Genomic DNA, 23,988 nt, shown 5'->3' with positions numbered 1-23,988 from the left:
TAACTGCTCCACCACCTTGTGTCTCCATCTCCCGTGTAGACTGTGACTCCTCAGGGCCAGGGTCCCCCTTCCCATTGTTTGACATCTCTTTTTTTTTTGTAAATGGTAATTACATTTTTTCTCATTGTGATGTATGTGAACCCCTTATTGAATGTACAGCAACATAGAATTAATTCTGCTCTATAAATAATAATATTAATTGTTAGAATATCCTAGAATTTCCTAACTGAGTATCCTTTAAATGTCATAGTTAATGTTAAGGTCAGGGAGTAAGAGTTCTCCTTAGGGAGAGTTTGCAGGCATGTGGAGACTTAGAGCCATTTATGCTCCACTAGGGTATTCTGGGAAATAATGTTTTCTAGATGGCACAAGGAGAACCTTTTGCTTGCTTGTAAGACAGACCCCCCCCCCCTCCTTATAGTTTATGTTCAGGATAGAAGAGCTGAAATAACACTTCCTACAGAATTGGATGTGACTTATTGGGGGTCATTTATCTTTACTCAGGATCTTTGTGTATTTTCTTGTTTTTTTCTAACTTTCAAACTTACTTGATTTACCTTAGAAGTTGATATATCCAGCAGTGGATTTTATGGGGGTTTTGCGACTGTTTGTTAAAAAGTCAAACAAAAGTCTCAAACTCTTCTGCAATTTCTTCTAAAGTTGTAAAGATTTATTTGCGAATTTTTAATTTGCGCCAAAATTGGGACTTTTTCATAATTTCACATCTGGATTTCAAAGATATATCAGGGATAACTTTGAATTCTTGCACGTCCAACTTTTCTAGGCGAGTGGAAAAGTCATAAATGGAGGTGCAAATATATCAAATTTGCCTAAAAAGCTGCAAAAGTAAGAGGAGAAAAGAGAAAATTCTAAGATAAATACGATCCCAATTGTTTGTAAAGAAGACAGAACATGGAGTCAGTTGTATCTGCTTTATTATGTTTAGGGCATAACTAATCCTTATGCATTACAGGGTTATTATGTAGGATCTATAAGATTCTTTCAAAGCATCCAAGAGGAGGTCCGCTCTGCTCTTCACGTTTTTTAAATTCACTTTTCTTTTCTTCTTCATGTTCCTCTCCTTCATCTTCCTCCTCTCTTTTCCTGTGATAGAAGATAATATAAAGTTAGTGACACATTGGGGGTCATTTACTAAGGGGCGATTCGCGTTTTCCCGATGTGTTACCCGAATATTTCCGATTTGCGGCGATTGTACCTAAATTGCCCCGGGATTTTGGTGCACGCGATCTTATTGTGGCGCATCGGCGCCGGCATGCGCGCAACGGAAATCGGGGGGCGTGGCCGAATGAAAACCTGACGTATTCGGAAAAATCGCCGCATTTAAAAACGGTAAATGTGTCGCTCGGGACGCGCTTACCTTCACTCAGCCGGCCTCGGTGAATTCCGGCGCGTTCAGATGCTTTTCAGCGCAGCAGCGCCACCTGGTGGACGGCGGAGGAACTACCTTATTAAATCCCGTCCGGACCCGAATCCAGCGCAGTGAACGCGCTGCTGGATCGCGAATGGGCCGGGTAAGTAAATCTGCCCCATTACACTAATAGTTTCTCCCTTCTAATCAGTAATAAATAGTCATTTCTCTCCTTCCTCTTCTCCGGCTGCTGATGGGAAGGCAGAGATCTCTGGAGCCTGATCTGGTGTCAGCAGAAATAATATTACAGGCGACAGTCACTGGGGGAATATACTATAGTCCTGCAGAGGAAACCTCATAGGGACCTCCCCACTGTGTAGGATTATGGGGGGAATAGATGGATCACATGGACGACAATTGTGGGAGACAGGTCACCGCTTTTGCTGCACTTCACTTATTATTATCCAACTCCACATACAAATAGCACTGGATACCAAAAATATAAAGTAGCCTCTTCTTCTTTCCCCTGTGACCCAGCACTGGAGCATTGATGGACTTACTGGTCTGTTGTTACAAGCAGACAGTATGTGACTGCTCCAACATTCAGTTACAACACTGGTCACCACCTACTGCTGCCATCATGGCCCCCATCACTGAGGGATGATGCCAGTAGTGGTCATGTGACTGCTCCACCATCCAGTGACTACACCGGTCACCACCTACTGCTGGCATCATGGCCCCCATCACTGAGGGCTGATACCAGTAGTGGTCATGTGACTGCTCCACCATCCAGTGACTACACCGGTCACCACCTACTGCTGGCATCATGGCCCCTATCACTGAGGGCTGATACCAGTAGTGGTCATGTGACTGCTCCACCATCCAGTGACTGCACCGATCACCACCTACTGCTGGCATCATGGCTCCCATCACTAAGGACTGATACCAGTAGTGGTCATGTGACTGCTCCACCATCCAGTGACTACACCGGTCACCACCTACTGCTGGCATCATGGCTCCCATCACTGAGGGCTGATACCAGTAGTGGTCATGTGACTGCTACCCCATCCAGTTACTACACCGGTCACCACCTAATGCTGGCATCATGGCTCCATCCCTGAAGGCTGATACTAGTAGTGGTCATGTGACGGCTCCACCATCCAGTCACTACACCAGTCACCACCTACTGCTGGCATCATGACTCCCATCACTGAGGGCTGATACCAGTAGTGGTCATGTGACTGCTGCACCATCCACTGACTATACCAGTCACCACCTACTGCTGGCATCATGGCTCCATCACTGAGGGCTGATACCAGTAGTGGTCATGTGACTGCTCCACCATCCAGTGACTACACCGGTCACCACCTACTGCTGGCATCATGGCTCCAGCACTGAGGGCTGATACCAGTAGTGGTCATGTGACTGCTCCACCATCCAGTGACTACACCGGTCACCACCTACTGCTGGCATCATGGCTCCCATCACTGAGGGCTGATACCAGTAGTGGTCATGTGACTGCTCCACCTTCCAGTGACTACACCGGTCACCACCTACTGCTGGCATCATGGCCCCTATCACTGAGGGCTGATACCAGTAGTGGTCATGTGACTGCTCCACCATCCAGTGACTGCACCGATCACCACCTACTGCTGGCATCATGGCCCACATCACTAAGGGCTGATACCAGTAGTGGTCATTTGACTGCTCCACCATCCAGTGACTACACCGGTCACCACCTACTGCTGGCATCATGGCTCCCATCACTGAGGGCTGATACCAGTAGTGGTCATGTGACTGCTCCCCCATCCAGAGACTACACCGGTCACCGCCCACTGCTGGGATCATGGCTCCATCACTGAGGGCTGATACCAGTAGGGGTCATGTGACTGCTACCCCATCCAGTTACTAAACCGGTCACCACCTAATGCTGGCATCATGGCTCCATCCCTGAAGGCTGATACTAGTAGTGGTCATGTGACTGCTCCACCATCCAGTCACTACACCGGTCACCACCTACTGCTAGCATCATGGCTCCATCACTGAGGGCTGATACCAGTAGTGGTCATGTGACTGCTCCACCATCCAGTCACTACACCGGTCACCGCCTACTGCTGGCATCATGGCTCCCATCACTGAGTGCTAATACCAGTAGTGGTCATGTGACTGCTCCCCCATCCAGTTACTACAGGGGTCACCACCTACTGCTGGCATCATGGCTCCATCACTGAGGGCTGATACCAGTAGTGGTCATGTGACTGCTCCACCATCCAGTGACTGCACCGGTCAGCACCTACTGCTGGCATCATGGCTCCATCACTGAGGGCTGATACCAGTAGTGGTCATGTGACTGCTCCACTATCCAGTGACTACACCGGTCACCACCTACTGCTGGCATCATGACTCCCATCACTGAGGGCTGATACCAGTAGTGGTCATGTGACTGCTGCACCATCCAGTGACTATACCAGTCACCACCTACTGCTGGCATCATGGCTCCATCACTGAGGGCTGATACCAGTAGTGGTCATGTGACTGCTCCACCATCCAGTCACTACACCGGTCACCACCTACTGCTGGCATCATGGCTCCCATCACTGAGTGCTAATACCAGTAGTGGTCATGTGACTGCTCCCCCATCCAGTTACTACAGGGGTCACCACCTACTGCTGGCATCATGGCTCCATCACTGAGGGCTGATACCAGTAGTGGTCATGTGACTGCTCCACCATCCAGTGACTGCACCGGTCAGCACCTACTGCTGGCATCATGGCTCCATCACTGAGGGCTGATACCATTTGTGGTCATGTGACTGCTCCACTATCCAGTGACTACACCGGTCACCACCTACTGCTGGCATCATGACTCCCATCACTGAGGGCTGATACCAGTAGTGGTCATGTGACTGCTGCACCATCCAGTGACTATACCAGTCACCACCTACTGCTGGCATCATGGCTCCATCACTGAAGGCTGATACCAGTAGTGGTCATGTGACTGCTCCACCATCCAGTGACTACACCGGTCACCACCTACTGCTGGCATCATGGCTCCCATCACTGAGGGCTAATACCAGTAGTGGTCATGTGACTTCTCCACCTTACAGTGACTACAACGGTCACCACCTACTGCTGGCATCATGCCTCCCATCACTGAGGGCTGATACCAGTAGTGGTCATGTGACTGCTCCACTATCCAGTGACTACACCGGTCACCACCTACTGCTGGCATCATGACTCCCATTACTGAGGGCTGATACCAGTAGTGGTCATATGACTGCTCCACCATCCAGTGACTACACCGGTCACCACCTACTGCTGGCATCATGGCTCCCATCACTGAGGGCTGATACTAGAAGTGGTCATGTGACTGCTCCACCATCCTGTGACTACACCGGTCACCACCTTCTGGTGGCATTATGGCTCCATCACTGAGGGCTGATGCCAATAGAGGTCATGTGACTGCTCTACCATCCAGTGACTACACTGGTCACCACCTACTGCTGGCATCATGGCTCCCAACACTGAGGACTGATACCAGTAGTGGTCATGTGACTGCTCCACCATCCAGTGACTACACTGGTCACCACCTACTGCTGGCATCATGGCTCCCAACACTGAGGACTGATACCAGTAGTGGTCATGTGACTGCTCCACCATCCAGAGGCTACACTGGTCACCACCTACTGCTGGCATCATGGCTCCCAACACTGAGGGCTGATACCAGTAGTGGTCATGTGACTGATCCACCATCCAGTGACTACACCAGTCACCACCTACTGCTGGCATCATGGCTCCCATCACTGAGGGCTGATACCAGTAGTGGTCATGTGACTGATCCACCATCCAGTGACTACACCAGTCACCACCTACTGCTGGCATCATGGCTCCCATCACTGAGTGCTAATACCAGTAGTAGTCATGGGACTGCTCCACCATCCAGTGACTACACCGGTCACCACCTACTGCTGCCATCATGGCTCCCATCACTGAGGGCTGATACCAGTAGTGGTCATGTGACTGCTCCACCATCTAATGACTACACCGGTCACCACCTACTGCTGCCATCATGGCTCCCATCACTGAGGGCTGATACCAGTAGTGGTCATGTGACTGCTTCACCATCCAGTGACTACACCGGTCACCACCTACTGCTGGCATCATGGCTCCATCACTGAGGGCTGATACCAGTAGTGGTCATGTGACTGCTCCACCATCCAGTCACTACACCGGTCACTACCTACTGCTGGCATCATGGCTCCATCGCTGAGGGCTGATACCAGTAGTGGTCATGTGACTGCTCCACCATCCAGTCACTACTTCGGTTACCGCCTACTGCTGGCATCATGGCTCCCATCACTGAGTGCTAATACCAGTAGTGGTCATGTGACTGCTCCCCCATCCAGTTACTACAGGGGTCACCACCTACTGCTGGCATCATGGCTCCATCACTGAGGGCTGATACCAGTAGGGGTCATGTGACTGCTCCACCATCCAGTGACTGCACCGGTCAGCACCTACTGCTGGCATCATGGCTCCATCACTGAGGGCTGATACCATTTGTGGTCATGTGACTGCTCCACTATCCAGTGACTACACCGGTCACCACCTACTGCTGGCATCATGACTCCCATCACTGAGGGCTTATACCAGTAGTGGTCATGTGACTGCTGCACCATCCAGTGACTATACCAGTCACCACCTACTGCTGGCATCATGGCTCCATCACTGAGGGCTGATACCAGTAGTGGTAATGTTACTGCTCCACCATCATCCAGTGACTACACCGGTCACCACCTACTGCTGGCATCATGGCCCCCATCACTGAGGGCTGATACCAGTAGTGGTCATGTGACTGCTCTACCATCTAGTGACTACACCGGTCACCACCTACTGCTGGCATCATGGCTCCCATCACTGAGGGCTGATACCAGTAGTGGACATGTGACTGCTCCACTATCCAGTGACTACACTGGTCACCACCTACTGCTGGCATCATGACTCCCATTACTGAGGGCTGATACCAGTAGTGGTCATGTGACTGCTCCACCATCCAGTGACTACACCGGTCACCACCTACTGCTGGCATCATGGCTCCCATCACTGAGGGCTGATACCAGTAGTGGTCATGTGACTGCTCCACCATCCAGTGACTACACCGGTCACCACCTACTGCTGGCATCATGGCTCCCATCACTGAGGGCTGATACCAGTAGTGGTCATGTGACTGCTCCAACATCCAGTGACTACACCGGTCACCACCTACTGCTGGCATCATGGCTCCATCACTTAGGGCTGATACTAGTAGTGGTCATGTGACTGCTCCACCATCCAGTGACTACACCGGTCACCACCTACTGCTGGCATCATGGCTCCCATCACTCAGGGCTGATACCAGTAGTGGTCATGTGACTGCTCCACCATCCAGTGACTACACCGGTCACCACCTACTGCTGGCATCATGGCTCCCATCACTGAGGGCTGATACTAGTAGTGGTCATGTGACTGCTCCAACATCCAGTGACTACACCGGTCACCACCTACTGCTGGCATCATGGCTCCCATCACTGAGGGCTGATACCAGTAGTGGTCATGTGACTGCTGTACAAACTGATTGGCTGCAGCCATCACATGATATCAGCAAGTAAACAGAGAGTAGGACGAACAACAGAACATATGCAGTGGAATGTTGGGGAAGGAAGTGAAGGAAATATGAATGTATATTTTTATAACATTTTGAAGCTGTTGGTGTTTCTTCTATACATGATCTACCATGTGGTCACTTTTCCTTAGATAAAGATGCTCCATGTTACTGTGTGGACAGCGGCCAGGAGGAGCGGTACAGCCGCATTACCAGAGCTTTTTTTTGTTTCCAATGCCCATTAAATGTAAAAAGTGTTACCATTCAATACACAGTACAAATATCAAGTAATAGAGGGGAAAGAACATATAAAGAAGAGGGGGTGATATAAAGAAAATACTGTGGCGTCGTGAGGCATTTTGGATTCACCATCCATCTACCATCTACCATCCATCCTGATAAATCGGGGGGCACTTACTCATAGATCTGGGCACCGGGACTGTGGGAATCTTCTTATGTTGCCTGTGGCCTCTTTCCTTCTAAAATGTCAACTTTTATAATTATGGTAATGAGCTAGAAGGGGCTCTGGTAATGCCCTCCAGGGCCCCTCCGTGCTGTAGCATTACAGGCTGTTACACTGTGCAGCAGCACTTCCCCCCTCTCACTGTGTGCTGAGGGAGAAGACAGTATAACAGCCTGTGACTCTGCAGCACCGTGGGAATATTCCTTTAATTATATTAGTACTTACTCTTCTTCTTCACCGATGGAAAGGGAGACCAATCCAAGGAAAAGCACAAGGAAAAGGGATTTCTTCAAGAAAGTCATGTCTGATCTGTTAAGGTAGTAAAAAAATAAATTATTGTGTATAAAAAAAAATATCCAACTGATCTTTGCAGTCTTTACACTGGAATATCCCTTTAATTAATTATTTATTGATCTATTTTTATAACTGTGTTTTTTGCTTTTTTATATATACTTTTTATAGCAACATCAGTATAATATCTGCCCCCTCATAGAACTACCCATGGGATGTGCAGATCTGGTGATGGATATAAAGGGCTCAGTCCTTTCCCTTCATGTCTCTTGTGTCAGTAGAATATCCGCTGCTATTGTAGGGTATAAGGGCGTCTAGTAGTTGTCCTGATGTAATGACATTTGTCTCCAGAAGAGATTTTATACACAACATTTACTTCCTTCCTTTCCTTTATCTTTACTTACAAATAGACAGATAGAAACTGAGCAAAAGGAAATAGATTTTATCTGAGATAATATAAAGTATAACCTGCGACCATAAGGACATAAACCTAATGGAAGTGACATCAACTAAAGAGCAAAATACATAAAAGTATCAGAATAATAAGTAACAATTCCCACCTTGTGATAGAGAATGTGGAGACTCCAGGAGGACAGGACACCTCAGTATAGATCACTTCTAGGGATGAGGGTTTATATAGGAGAAACCAATGAGTCCACCTGATACAAGATCCTCGTGCTCTCATATACATAGATGTATTGTGCGTCTCATGACTTTGGATCACATAAGTATTTTCCTAGTCTGAGTACATACTTATATTATGTTATACTGACACCTGACAGATCTTATGACATTTGTCAGGACACAGTTCATCTATTCTAAGTTACTGGAAACATGTTTATATCACATAGGTCAGAACCCAGTAACCAACTATTATAGAGCCCCCATTAGACCCAATAGTCATGTATCCCCCATTAGACCCAACAGTCATGTATCCCCCATTAGACCCAACAGTCATGTATCCCCCATTAGACCCAATAGTCATGTATCCCCCATTAGACCCAACAGTCATGTATCCCCCATTAGACCCAACAGTCATGTATCCCCCATTAGACCCAACAGTCATGTATCCCCCATTAGACCCAACAGTCATGTATCCCCCATTAGACCCAATAGTCATGTATCCCCCATTAGACCCAATAGTCATGTATCCCCCATTAGACCCAATAGTCATGTATCCCCCATTAGACCCAATAGTCATGTATCCCCCATTAGACCCAATAGTCATTTATCCCCCATTAGACCCAATAGTCATGTATCCCCCATTAGACCCAATAGTCATGTATCCCCCATTAGACCCAATAGTCATGTATCCCCCATTAGACCCAATAGTCATGTATCCCCCATTAGACTCAATAGTCATGTATCCCCCATTAGACTCAATAGTCATGTATCCCCCATTAGACCCAATAGTCATGTATCCCCCATTAGACCCAATAGTCATGTATCCCCCATTAGACCCAATAGTCATGTATCCCCCATTAGACTCAATAGTCATATATCCCCCATTAGACCCAATAGTCATTTATCCCCCATTAGACCCAATAGTCATGTATCCCCCATTAGACCCAATAGTCATTTATCCCCCATTAGACCCAATAGTCATGTATCCCCCATTAGACCCAATAGTCATGTATCCCCCATTAGACCCAATAGTCATGTATCCCCCATTAGACCCAATAGTCATGTATCCCCCATTAGACTCAATAGTCATGTATCCCCCATTAGACCCAATAGTCATTTATCCCCCATTAGACCCAATAGTCATGTATCCCCCATTAGACCCAATAGTCATGTATCCCCCATTAGACTCAATAGTCATGTATCCCCCATTAGACCCAATAGTCATTTATCCCCCATTAGACCCAATAGTCATGTATCCCCCATTAGACCCAATAGTCATGTATCCCCCATTAGACCCAATAGTCATGTATCCCCCATTAGACCCAATAGTCAGGTATCCCCCATTAGACTCAATAGTCATGTATCCCCCATTAGACCCAATAGTCATGTATCCCCCATTAGACCCAATAGTCATGTATCCCCCATTAGACCCAATAGTCATTTATCCCCCATTAGACCCAATAGTCATGTATCCCCCATTAAACCACAACATTATCAAAAACAAAGGGGCACATTTAAGGGTTAAAATCACGTTTTTCTGATGGCTTTTCCAAATTATACCATTTTGCGCCAAATTGCCCCGGGTTTTTGGTGCACGTGATCGGATTGCGCCGGGTTTCACTCAACGGGGGGCGTGGCCATCAGAAAACTCACCGTATTCAGAAAAATTATGCGATTTAAAAAATAAAAGTGTCGCTTCACACACACATACATGCACCAGGAATAGGATAGTGAACTCCGGCGGACCTCAGCGCAGCAGCGACACCTGGTGGACATCGGGCGCACGACCTTAGTGAATTATTGGAAGACCCAAATCCTCGTCGGAGAACGCGCCGCTGGATCGCGCCAGGACTGGGTAAGTAAATCTGCCCCATAGTATTCCAGCTTCTAGCTCACCAATTGTGGGTCAATAATATCCAGCGCAGGCACCATGTGCAATGGAGCAAATCCCGGTCTACCGTGTACCAACAGGAAGAAATGGATGGATCTAAGATGATTGTATATTTATTTTAGGAAGTTACAATCCATATAACAGGGTGTCGACGTGTTCCAATAGTTGACTAGTGCTTATTCATAAAATGTGTTGGTTTTCCAGAGGAATGAGCGACGCTAGGTTTTCGCAGTCTTCGTTGCATGTGGGATGATACCCACAGTTGGCACGGATGGCGTCACAAACTCACATGATGCTGTGTTGACTCCAAGGTAGGTCCGCCCCCACACTACTCCACTACTCCTCTTTGTTTGGTAGACAACACTCTATTTCCTCCCCGCTCTTAATTAAATAGTGGCCATTTTTCATTATACCGCACCTCCTGAGAAAACTTTGGCGTAGCGAATGTACATCGAGGTGTTCCCCATCATTTCTTTGCCTTCACCTACACCTTGTCTAAAGGTACGTTACTTAATTTAACTACAATGCTCTATATCAGTGATGGCAAACCTTTTAGAGTTCGAGTGAACAAACTACAACCAGAATCCACTTATTTACCATGAAGGGCCAACATGGAATTTCAAGCAGTAACTTATTGCTACCTGTTCCTCAACAACATTCAATTGTATTGTCTCTCCTAAGGCCACCAATAGAGTTGAAAGAAGGTGGACAAATTCAGACCATCATTGTAGCTTCTCTCCAGGAAGAATGGTGGGTCCAGCAGTAGGACCTCCAAAGACAATGCAGTTTTGTGCACTGACCTTTTCACTTTTCCCGCAGTTTCAAAAAGCCAATGAAATGTTGCTTTAAAATAGCTCTGAGAGCAGTATCTTTTATGTTGCTTGGGACTGCAGGAAGATTTGGTGGATTTGGTCCTGTTTGGTGAAATTGGAACAATGGCCTGAGTGCCCATAGAAAGGGCTCCGAGTGCCACCTCTGGCACCCGTGCCATAGGTTCGCCACCACTGGCACCCGTGCCATAGGTTCGCCACCACTGGTCTATATAGTGACTCTGAACCTGAAGCTAATGACTTGGTGTATAATATGTTATGGGTTAATATTCCCGAATGGGCGTTTTTATTGTTCCCGCTATTGGATGTATCAATAGCTGAGGCTAGTTGTAAGGTGGCCCATTATGCTTCTTCACCCTTTCAAGACTTTTTCATTTTTGCATTTCTGTTCTTTACTCCACTCATTCCAAAAGCCATAATTTTTTTGTATTTTTCCTGTGACAGAGACTTGTTGGGGCTTGTTATCTGTGGGACATATTGTACTTTTTAGTGGTGCCATTTTATATTCCAATACAATGTACTGGAAAGCAAGAAAAAATTCCAAGTTGGTGAAATCGAAACATAAAACACATTTGTAGGCTCTGTTTTCCTCACAGGATGGTGGTACCCAGTGCAGCTCACCGGTGTTAACGTAGCATTGGTGGGGTTGATGCGGAGTAGGAGGAGATATCTTTAACAGAAAACAGCTCATTCTTGCCTCGGACTCCGTGAGCCACCACATACTCCAGGGCTTGCCCAACAACCACCAAATTGCCTGGATAGTCAACAGAGCCATTGCTGGGTGGTCACCCTGCTGTATCCACACTTCAAGGATAAGTAAGTTTCCTTGACTCTTCCACCTTAGCGTGAGAGGAAAAGGCATTACTGCTGGAGTTACCATCTGACATGGAGAGCAAAGTGGCACTAAGGAGGAAGAGGGGGACATTAATGCAGAAGGGGCACCAGCTCCACCTTGGAAAGGAGTGTTATCATGGCCACAATGTGGAACACCATGTTCAAATCTCCACTGCATCCAACACCATCGTAAATGACCCATAGAACTAGGAGGAAGACTCTGACTCCCATGGTGAATGAGTATCTGTCTACATATCTCCTGGCGCTGAACTTCCCTATTCAATTTCTGAGCCAGTAAATAGGTCATGTGGCTAGAGCTTGCCCTGTATGTTGTGATATCAACTGAGGGCAGTGAGGCCAGAGCATCATATGAAACTAGACTTCATGTTTGTGATTGGAAAGCCTGAAAGATGTGATGAGTCCCATGCTTGTGACATCACTCCAGGGCCTCCGGCTCCTCCTAACAAGCCTGCCCTCGTTTCTAACTGTCCTAAACGGTTTCCCATGGTTACCAGAAAGCATGACAAAAGGAGAGTAGCCTGGGGGACCAGGTAAAGCCTATGCTAACTACTAAATATCTGTATATAGCTAATTAGAGTAAATTAGAGAATTTCTTATTTTTCATAGTGCAGAGTTAGGCAAAAGTTTTTATACTTTACATTTGTACGTTAATGATATAATCAATAAGTTGCTCCAGGTCAGTTTATCCTTTTATTATTCTATTATTATTTTATTTAAAGGACATCTACCACCAGGATGAAGAATTGTAAACCAAGCACACCAAGCAAAAACTATATTGTAGAAGGTATATTTATGCTGATATTTTACTGATATTGTGTTACATTATTGTATTAACTCTATAAATGCTATGGTCCTGATAATTGATCTTGATAATCATCTCCGATAAGACTAACCTCTTCCATGATATTGGCTAGTTCGGTTCATGTGCGAGAGACGCCCCTGATACTCTAGGTTGCAGATCTTTTTTCACTTCCTGAGAACAGTTAAGTTAAATTGAAACAAAAAAGCCATCTTATAAATCCCAGTTACAAGGAGTGAGTCTGTCTTACAAATGGAAAAAGTATGACTCCAGGGCTTGACTTGGCTTGACTATTGATGAAGTATTGGGAATTTAGCCAGAGGCTGCATTCACACACATGGGCCGCTGTAGCCGTTTATTGGGGCGTTTGTGGCTCCCTCTTGGTGGTCGACTGAATGCAGCCAGACGTAAAAGGAAAGTGTACCCTTCATTCCCCAGGATTAGTGCCAGAAACCAGACTACAATATAGTTGCCATTCCTCACCCAGGAGCCTCGGAGATTTAGTGACATGACTCCGGTGTAGTTGCTTGGCCAATCATTTCTGGTTCCGTGCACCTACAAACTGAATAATGTGCACTCAGGTTGGTTATAAGGAGGAGGCACCGCAAGTTGCAGGACATTGGTGTCTAGACGTCATATAGAGAGGCAACCAAGGTGATGATTAATGGTAACACCAATTAGATATCTGGGAAAATGAGTCTAGGGCGAGCCCATGTAAGATAGCCCAAACTGGAGAAAGAGAAGATTTGAGGGATCCAAGAAAGCAAATTCATTTCACAAGAAAGTGGGATAAGGGATACCGTTTACATTACCAAAGAAAATACAGTATAGCAACTTTAGAAAGGTTAACTAAAACATGAATACAGTGGCTGGACACTTGAATGATACCCTATGGAAGTGATGGCGAAACTTTTACAGACTGAGTGCCCAAACTACAACCAAAACCCACAATTTTGGCAATGTAAGTGGTATTTGCTCTGTTCTATCACAGCTTAAATCATATTGGCATCATGAGGACACCAATACAGTAAAAAAGAAGGAAGAAATTTGGATTATCATTGTAGCTCCCCTCCAGGCTACCCTGAGCAGGAAGAATCACAGGGGCTGGAGTAGGAGCTCCAATGTTGGTTCAGCACAGACCACATCTCTATGGAAAGTTGTATTTCTCATGTAGTATGTGGCCGCAAAGATTAAAGCATGGGGGAACCTGCCTCTGTCTCTAGTGGGTAAGGTTAAAATTTTTAAGATGGTCTTCTTACCCAAACTCCTTTATCTGCTCCTTGCTGCTCCGTCTCATTTCCTCTCTATTGATAAACTCTTGACTCCATTCTTAGAGGGGAATGGTCCACCGAGAATTGCAAGAGATACTCTAAAGGCCCCAACTGACAGAGGAGGGTTAGCTTTACCCCATATGCAGAACTACTACTACTATACACACTGGGGTGGATAAAGGCGATCCCCAACAATCCAGCTATAGTTCTAGATGCGGCACTTATGGGCTCATATGAACATTGACCAACTTTGTCTACAGGGGAGAGAAGTTTAATGGTTTATATTACACATCTAACATGTACCAATATGAGTGGTGGACTATAAGGCCTGGTCTCCTGTCACCCCCTCACTTCTTACCTGAGTTGAAATACCTATCAGACTTTGAGTTCTGGGCGCGTAAGGACATTTGATTGTTTGGCCATCATGAAACAGGAAACTTCAGGTTTTTCCGATATTTTTGACATACCATTGGCCAACCAGAGTTCAAGTTTTTTGTAAATAGTTCAAGGAGCATCGGAGGGGATGGACAGTTCCACACTAGGTATGCAGTGGTCACGCAACATGATGTAGTAAAATCAGAACCTCTCCTTCCTCTCCTACGTGTCTGCACAGAAGGTCGGGCTGAATCAAAGAAGTAGACGTGGTCATTAGAGATGAGCGAGCACTAAAATGCTCGGGTACTCGTTATTCGAGACGAACTTTTCCCGATGCTCGAGTGCTCGTCTCGAATAACGAGCCCCATTGAAGTCAATGGGAGACTCGAGCATTTTTCAAGGGGATCAAGGCTCTGCACAGGGAAGCTTGGCCAAACACCTGGGAACCTCAGAAAAGGATGGAAACACCACGGAAATGGACAGGAAACAGCAGGGGCAGCATGCATGGATGCCTCTGAGGCTGCTTAATCGCACCATTATGCCAAAATTATGGGCAACAGCATGGCCATGACAGAGTGACAGAATGAAGCTAGATAGCATCTAAAACATCCAATAATTGACCCTGACACTATAGGGGACGGCATGCAGAGGCAGCGGCAGGCTAGAGAGTGGCATGGCGACATACCCTAATTGGACTCAGGCTTCAAACCAATGGGTGTCAGAGAGGAACCAAACGAGGTGAGCAAGAAGCGCTCAAATAATATCGGTACATGATAAAAGTTTGCCAGTATATTTTGTGGATTACACAGCAGGGTGGCGACAAAGTTAACACCTTTGATGTGGAATCCATGAAAACAACCCAAATTTGTGCCTGACACACCTCGTTTGATAAGGGGACGATGTATGGAGGCAGCTATATAGACGACTTTTGGAGGTAGCAATGGAGACAACGTGTGGAGGCTGCTATGGAGACAATTTAATTTGGATAGTGCCTGTATGTGGCAGTCCAAAAAAGTTTTCAAACCAGAGGAGCAGGTAGGTGGCCCTCCAGAAAAATGGAATAGATTGAGTGCCTGTATGTGGCAGTCCAAAAAAGTTTTCAAACCAGAGGAGCAGGTAGGTGGCCCTCCAGAAAAATGAAATAGATTGAGTGCCTGTATGTGGCAGTCCAAAAAAGTTTTCAAACCAGAGGAGCAGGTAGGTGGCCCTCCAGAAAAATGAAATAGATTGAGTGCCTGTATGTGGCAGTCCAAAAAAGTTTTCAAACCAGAGGAGCAGGTAGGTGGCCCTCCAGAAAAATTGAATAGATTGAGTGCCTGTATGTGGCACTCCCAAAAATTGTTTAAAACAGAGGACCGGGTAGGTGGCCCTCCAGAAAAATTAAATGCATAAAGTACTATAGCTAGAGCCAGTGGGCCCTGTCAAAAAATAGCCAGTTTCCTCTGCTTTAGTGTACAAAGAGGAGGAGAAGGAGGAAAATGAGGAGGAGGAGGAGTGCATAAATCATTCAGGTTGAGCTTCCTTCACCTGGTGGAGAATGGAAATTATGAGAAATCCAGGCTTTATTCATCTTGATAAGCGTCAGCCTGTCAGTGCTGTCAGTCGACAGGCGTGTGCGCTTATCGGTGATGATGCCACCAGCTGCACTGAAAACCCGCTCGGACAAGACGCTAGCGGCAGGGCAGGCAAGAACCTCCAAGGCGTACAGCGCCAGTTCGTGCCACATGTCCAGCTTTGAAACCCAGTATCACCATCTTTCTTTTTTTTTTTTTTTTTTTTTTCCAACTTACTTTTTATTATTAAACCAAGAATAATAAAAACAGACATGTTCATTATAGAGGGAACAAAGACATATCCAGAAGTATAAGGCAAATAATCACATCCGGGTCGCGCAGGACCCATCTAAACGCATTAAACTAACGGATCTTATGTCAGATACATCAGTTCTGAAAAAAGAAGAAGAAAGAGGGGGGGTCTTGCCGTCATTCAGAGATCGCGATCAGTGATAGGACAGCAAGAGTCCGCCGCTTAGAGTAGTGCCTGTTAATCAGATTTACAAACAATATTACAAACATAAATAGCACAGAAGTAAACAAGGACCTCAGGAAAGAAGGTTTTAAAAAGAATAACTTTTCCATGGGTCCAACTATACAAAAAATTCAACCTAACATGTCCATGAGTCTCTAAGCAATTAAGGATATAGTTTAATAGGGAAAGTTGTCACCAATCACATCCCAAGGGGACCAGACTTTGAGAAAGTGGTCAGACCTTTCCTGTAAGGTCGCAGTCATGGATTCCAAAGTCCGCATATGACGTATGCGGGCACATAGATCCATTTGTGAAGGGGGAGCGACTCGCTTCCAGTAAGCAGAGATCAGGGTCTTCGCGGCACAAAGTATATGTAAAAACAATTTAGAGTGAAGTTTGCCCAGATTATTAGGAGGGAGGCCCAAAAGGAAAGCGACCGGTTCTTTCTCAAGTGCGACTCCAAGTGTTTTTTCCAACACATTTTGGACCTCGCTCCAGAAGGGTTGTATACGTGGGCAGTCCCAGAAAATATGAAACATGGAAGCTCCATGTGCATCACACCTCCAACAAACATCTGGTATTTGTGGATTTAGTTTATGAAGCAGTGCTGGGGTGTGATACCACTGCATAAGGATTTTATACTGGTTCTCCTTGTACAATGCTGATAAGGAACCTTTAGGGGCCTTGTCCCATATGGCTTTCCAGATGGAAACCGGTAACCGTCTCCCCAGCCAGTCCTCCCACCTTTGCATATATGCATGTTGAATTGGTTCTAAGTACATCTGGGTCAGTAGTAGGGCGTAAATGTCGGAAATCAAACCCTTAGAGGAGGAGCTCCTAAGACAAATCCTCTCAAAGTCTGTGAGGGGTGGTACTGTAATGGAGCCTAATGTCTGGGAGCAAAAACGGTAAATTAGAGGGTAGGAGTCTGATACTTGGCTAAACTGGTCAGACGCCGCGTAGAAGTCTGAGAGGGTAAGTAGCTGTTTTGACACCGGATGGGCAACGTCTTTAATGCGAAAGGCCTGCATGGGTTTCCAGAATTCCACGAAATCGGACTCCAGGCTCTGAGGTAGGTTCGGCGTATAAAGGAAGGGGGTCAAAGGTGACTTCAATGTGGCCAAGGAGTATCTAATGCGACATCTACGCCATATCTCTCTAGTAAAAGACATTGGGGCCAGCAAAGATTTAGATGGAATCTCTATAGGTGGTCCCCAAATTAGGGCGCTAGGGTGTATTGGAGCTATCCAAAGCTTCTCAACCTCCGTCCACCTATTGAAGGCAGGCAGGGAAGTCCAAGAGGTAATATGGCGTAGATGAGTTGCATAGTAGTACAAGGTTATGTCCGGTAGACCTAGTCCACCTCTAGACTTTGGCGCTACCAGCACTGTTTTAGGAATTCTATGCCTCTTGGAGTTCCACAAGAAGTCCAAAAACAGTGATTGGATTGTGCGTAAGGCAGCTACTGGGACTCGAACTGGAAGGGTCTCAAATAGGTAGAGAAACCTGGGCAGAACAGACATCTTAATCGCCGCTATTTTACCTAGCAAGGATAAGTATAAGGGGCGCCAGCTCTGGAGTTGCTTCCTGACATCCTGGATTAAAGGGGGAAAATTTTCTTTATATAGGGAGGATACTAATGGCGTAAGTTTTATCCCCAAGTATCTAAGAGACGAGCTACACCAGGAGTAATGAAAATTATCCTGTAGGGTCTGCAGTAGTGAGGCAGACAAGTTCAGAGGCAGGGCTTCGGACTTTGCATGGTTTATCTTATATCCTGACATCACACTATATTCTGTAATAATCGAGTGCAAATTTGGTAGTGATATCAGGGGGTCTGTGATGGTAAGTAAAACATCGTCTGCGAACAAAGCAATTTTAAATTGCTTATCCCGTACTTGAATACCTTTAATATCGGGGCAGTTACGAATAAGAGCTGCCAAGGGCTCAATACTCAGGACATACAACAAGGGGGATAAGGGGCAGCCCTGGCGTGTCCCGTTTCGAATAGGCAAGGGAGGAGAATGGGCATGGGTAAGCCTGACTTGTGCCGTAGGGGAGGTATACAAACCCTGTAGCGCCTTTATGAATGGTCCTCGAAAGCCGAAACGAGCAAGGGTCCTGAACATGAACTGCCAATTTAACCGATCAAAGGCTTTTTCCGCGTCCAGACTAAGGAGCAGAGCCTCTGATTTTGTTTTTTGGACCACATCTATTAAATTGATGGTGCGACGTGTGTTGTCCCCCGCTTGCCTAAATTTAACAAATCCGACTTGGTCTTTATGCACCAAACTCGGGAGCCAATCGCCTAGTCTATTAGCCAGTAGTTTGGTGAAAATTTTGAGGTCGGCATTGAGCAGGCTAATGGGCCTATAGCTAGAGCACTCGGATGGGTCCTTTCCTTGTTTGGGGATTACCGTGATATGTGAGGATAGCATCGTCTGAGGGACTGGTTCACCCTGGAGAAATCCATTGAAGAGTTCAATCATATTAGGGAGCAAGAGAGGGAGGAACGTTTTATAATAAAGGTACGTAAACCCGTCTGGGCCAGGGGCCTTACCCCCGGGCAAACTCTTTATTGTATCTTCTATTTCCTCAGCCGTGATGGCTTGATTCAGGTGAGTCAGTGCCTCAGACGACAGCTGGGGAAGAGAGCATTGAGACAGGTAATGATCTAATGTAGCGTTTTGCTCTAGAGATGAAGATGGCGAAGGAGAGTCTAGAGAGTAAAGGGCAGAATAATAGGTGTGGAATAGTTCAGCTATTTTGGAGGGATGATAATGCATAATACCCTTTTTATCTCTTATGGCAAATGGGGCTTGGGAGGATGATTTATGTCTAAGCTGCCTGGCCAGTAGTGTGTGAGCCTTATTACCAAATTCGTAGAATTTCCGTTTAGAGTACTTAATCATGCGCTCCACGTCTAAAAGGTCTAACTCCCGTAGTTTAGAACGTAGGACCTGGATTCATCTTAGTAGGGAAGGTGTAGGGGAGGTGGCTAGATCTCTTTCAGCCTGTCTAAGATTCTGTTTGTATCTAGAATAATTAAGTAATCTATCCCTTTTTATCTTAGTGGCTATAGATATCGCCTCGCCTCTAAAAACTGTTTTATGGGCCTCCCATAGAATTGGGACGGATGGGGCCGTCGGGGTGTTTTCCTTAAAATAATTAATCAAAACCGTCCTCAGGGATTCTCTTGAGAGTGGGGAAGAAAGGAGGGTTTCATTAAGACGCCAGTGGGGAGATCTAAGTGGGGTATCTTCCAACTTCAGGTCCAGGAAGATCGGGGCATGGTCTGACCACGTAATTTGGCCAATTTCAGCATCCCCTAGGGCTCGTAACGTCGGATAGTTGCCAAAAAAATAGTCTATTCGCGTGTGAGTCCTATGTGGGGGGGAATAAAATGTAAAGTTCCTGGCCGTCGGGTTATTCACTCTCCATAGGTCATACAGTGAGCATTTACGGATCAAACGACGGAACCCTGTAGCTAACGTTTTCATCCCCTGAGATGTCGGGCGGGCCGAGACTGCTAGACGGTCTACACTGTCCGAGAACACCACATTAAAGTCACCACCCACTAATAAAAGTTCGTGTTGATCAGATGCTAATCCAGAAAGGACCTTATTGAGGAAGGGGAGCTGGCTGGAATTTGGAGCATAAATATTACACAGTGTCATGTGAATGTTCATGAGTGAACCCTTAATTATAATATATCTGCCGTGGGGATCTGCTACGGTTTCCGTTAACTGAAATGGGCAATGTCTAGAAATAAGAATAGCTACCCCTGCCTTCTTAGTGGGAGCATTAGCCAGGAAAGACACGGGATACCAGTGGTTGGCAAAGTGAAAGGAGCTTGTGGATGTGAAATGCGTTTCTTGGAGGAACACTATGTCTGCTTTGGCCTGGCGTAATTCTTTCAGAAGAAGCCGCCTTTTCACATCTGAATTGAGACCTTTAGTGTTTAGGGAAAGTATTTTAACCATAATCTGTGTAAGTTAGTCTGTCAGCTATATGGAAAGTTTTTATAGGTGACGGGATCACGGCCTTAGAGCCTCCCGGGGGAGCTCGGCCGGGTTCTGTTTCCGTCACCCGGTTGGGTGGATCGGAAGACAACTTGTATAGAGACTCATGGACCAACACATGAAATAAAACCAAAAACAAGAATAAAACGACATTAACATAAAACACTTGCAAAAGCGAGGGTAGCCTAGGGCAGGTCTCGCCGTAAATCTTCCGAAGTATAGTCCCGCATTTCTCCGGGGCTGACATTGTCAGTTACCGGGAGCAAACCTCTTTGGGAAGATTTACCCTTGGGGAAGAAAAACGTACACCGGAATAAAACAATGGATAACGGAACAGAAACATCTGGATGAACCCGCATCCCTGAGCCCTTATGCAGGACACCGACATGTAGTTAAGCTATGGTAACCTCTATGGTAGTAAACCTATGCATTAGTAAGGACTACAGATACAGCAGTTAGAGAGGTAGAGCCAATTAAAATTAACCTATAAGGATTAAGATAAACCCGATCATATATCAATATACATCAGAAGGAGAATGGCAATATTTTGTCGATACTTATCGTCCATTGGACTGTCTACTTCCAGTGTCCAAGGCCCTCTGTCTCTTCTTTGACGGTCGGACTTGTTGCCAGGTAGGAGGGAGATCCACCGAGGATGGATGTTGAGGCCAGTCCGGGAGATCCGGGAGGGTGAGCTGGAAGGTGTCACAGAAATTTTTAAGATCTTCTGGGTATCGCAGGACGGCTGAGTGACCGTCTTTTCTTGCCGTCAGGCTAAATGGAAAACCCCAGCGGTAAGGTATGCCTTGTTCTCTTAGGAGGTCCAAGAGCGGTTTCAGGGCTCTGCGTTGTTGCAGCGTAATCCAGGAGAGATCTTGGTATAGTTGGAGCTTAGCCCCCAAAAAAAAGATGGATTTCATCAAGCGAGACCGCTTCATTATCTCCTCTTTTAACATGAAGTCATTCACATGGCAAATAACATCTCGGGGAGGACCTGCCGTCTTAGGGCGCAGTGCCCTGTGTGCTCTGTCCATCTTAATGGGGGTGTCTAGCGGTCTATCAAGGATAGTGTTGAAAAGGTGCTGTAGGTAGCCTTGAACATTCTCCTCCCACTGTTGTTCTGGAATGCCACGGATTCTAATGTTGTGTCGACGACCCCTATTATCTAGATCTTCTACGTGCCTTCTCAGATCTCTAATAATGGAGTCTTGCGTTGAAACCTGCTGTTGTAGAGTGGAAACCGCTGTTCTGGCCAGGTTGTGGTCGTCTTCAAGTATATCCACTCTCTGCGCCACTTGTTGAACTTCTTTATGGACTGTTGCAATTTCTTGCCGACAAGTTTCCTTCACTTCCTCTATCAGCTCCCTGAAATCTTGCTTGGTGGGCATTTGTTGGATATAGAGCCATAGCGGGTCATGCAAGGGAGGAGAGATTTGTGAAGGGATCGAAGAATACAGATGTGGGGAGGCCGGTGGAGAGGTCAGGGATTCCTGTGCTTGCTGTATACACCCATCTCCAGCTGGAGAGCGTAATTGAGCTTGAGTGGCATAAAGTGTGCTGTTTCGCAGTGCAGCAGCATATGATATTTCCAGCTTTTGACTGGTTAAGACATCTGGAGAACACAATGTGTGCTGTAGGGCAGGGGAGGGAGGCAGTGAGGGGTGCAAGATTTGTGGTCCCAGGTCAGGGGCTGGTGAATGGCTGTCTCCTTCACTCAAAGGGAGCTGGTACCCCGGTGTTGGAGGGGTTAATGTAGTAGCTGGGGAGCCAGGCTGTGGAGGGGAGGGCTTCTGTTGGCTACATATGTAGCTAGGGTGTCGGGGAGCTACCTCTGGCCTCTCTCCAGGTCCACTAAGGGAGCTAGGTTCTTCCCCCACCTTACCATCTGCACTCCGGTGCTGAGGTAGGAGCTCAGGCCCTTCACACGGGCTCTCCGGCTCCCTGTGCGCACTGTGTCGCAGTGCCGGAAGTGGCGCCTCGTGGCAGGCTCGGGCCGGCGCCATCTTGCTGTTCCCCGCCGGCACTTCCACGCTCCTCTTTTTAAAGAAGTCCGCCGCTGGCAGGGTTGGCGGCGGCCTCTCATCGCTCCTCGACCTTCCCGCCGACGGTCCCCTCCGGTTTCCCATGTCGAGGTGAGTCGGGTCCGCTTATTTTCGGCTTATGCAGCCCTGGTGATGCGGAGCTCGCTAGCTGAGTGTCCGCTCACATCGGCTTCCGGGCACGCCCCCCATCACCATCTTTCTGTAAAGATCAGCCCTACTCTGCCGAGACTGGGGACAGGTGACAGTGTCTTGCTGGGGTGACATAAAGCTGGCAAAAGCCTTGTAAAGCGTACCCTTGCCAGTGCTGGACAAGCTGCCTGCTCGCCTACTCTCCCTCGCTACTTGTCCCGCAGAACTACGCACTCTGCCGCTAGCGCTGTCAGAAGGGAAATACTGTTTCAGCTTGTGCACCAGGGCCTGCTGGTATTCATGCATTCTCACACTCCTTTCCTCTCCAGGGATGAGAGTGGAAAGATTTTGCTTGTACCGTGGGTCCAGGAGAGTGAATACCCAGTAATCGGTGCTGGAATAAATTCTTTGAACGCGAGGGTCACGGGATAGGCAGCCTAGCATGAAATCTGCCATATGCGCCAGAGTCCCAACGCGCAAGAATTCACTCCCCTCACTGGCCTGACTGTCCATTTCCTCCTCCTCCAACTCCTCCAACTCCTCTTCTTCTGCCCATACACGCTCAACAGTGAAGGACTGAACAATGGTCCCCTCTTCTGTCTCGCCAACATTCTTCTCCTCCTCCTCCTCATCCTCCTCCACCTCCTCCGATATGCGCTGAGAAACAGACCTATGGGTGCTTTGGCTATCAACAAGGGAATCTTCTTCCCCCATCTCTTGTGACGAGCGCAAAGCTTCCGACTTCATGCTGACCAGAGAGTTTTTCAACAGGCCAAGCAGTGGGATGGTGAGGCTGATGATGGCGGCATCACCACTGACCATCTGTGTTGACTCCTCAAAGTTACTCAGCACCTGACAGATATCAGACATCCACGTCCACTCCTCATTGTAGACTTGTGGAAGCTGACTGACCTGACTACCAGTTCTGGTGGAAGTTGACATCTGGCAGTCTACAATCGCTCTGCGCTGCTGGTAAACTCTGGATAACATGGTTAATGTTGAATTCCACCTCGTGGGCACGTCGCACAACAGTCGGTGAGCGGGCAGTTGGAGGCGGCGCTGCGCTGCCCTATGAGTGGCAGCATCTGTGCTGGACTTCCTGAAATGCGCACAGATGCGGCGCACCTTCGTGAGCAAATCTGACAGATTGGGGTATGTCTTGAGGAAACGCTGAACTATCAGATTTAACACATGGGCCAGGCATGGCACATGTGTCAGTCTGCCGAGTTGCAGAGCCGCCACCAGGTTACGGCCGTTGTCACACACAACCATGCCTGGCTTCAGGTTCAGCGGTGCCAGCCACAGATCAGTCTGCGCCGTGATGCCCTGTAATAGTTCTTGGGCGGTGTGCCTTTTATC

At 47.1% G+C, this 23,988-nt stretch overlaps 1 long non-coding RNA gene across 1 annotated transcript; it reads right to left on the bottom strand.

The window, feature by feature from the left end:
* Window positions 1-918: 918 nt before the first annotated feature.
* LOC140116820 (uncharacterized) lies at window positions 919-10,298 on the bottom strand. Its single transcript, XR_011852985.1, has 4 exons — window positions 10,284-10,298; window positions 8,324-8,381; window positions 7,698-7,781; window positions 919-1,104 (listed from the first exon to the last, which is right to left on the bottom strand). It is a non-coding gene; the product is annotated as an uncharacterized lncRNA (long non-coding RNA).
* Between the last annotated feature and the right edge of the window lie 13,690 nt (window positions 10,299-23,988).

This window comes from Engystomops pustulosus, chromosome 2 (genome assembly GCF_040894005.1).
Source record: "Engystomops pustulosus chromosome 2, aEngPut4.maternal, whole genome shotgun sequence".
Classification (NCBI taxonomy): domain Eukaryota; kingdom Metazoa; phylum Chordata; class Amphibia; order Anura; family Leptodactylidae; genus Engystomops; species Engystomops pustulosus.
Note: the sequence above shows the minus strand (reverse complement) of the source record. Positions and strands in the feature narration are given on the sequence as shown.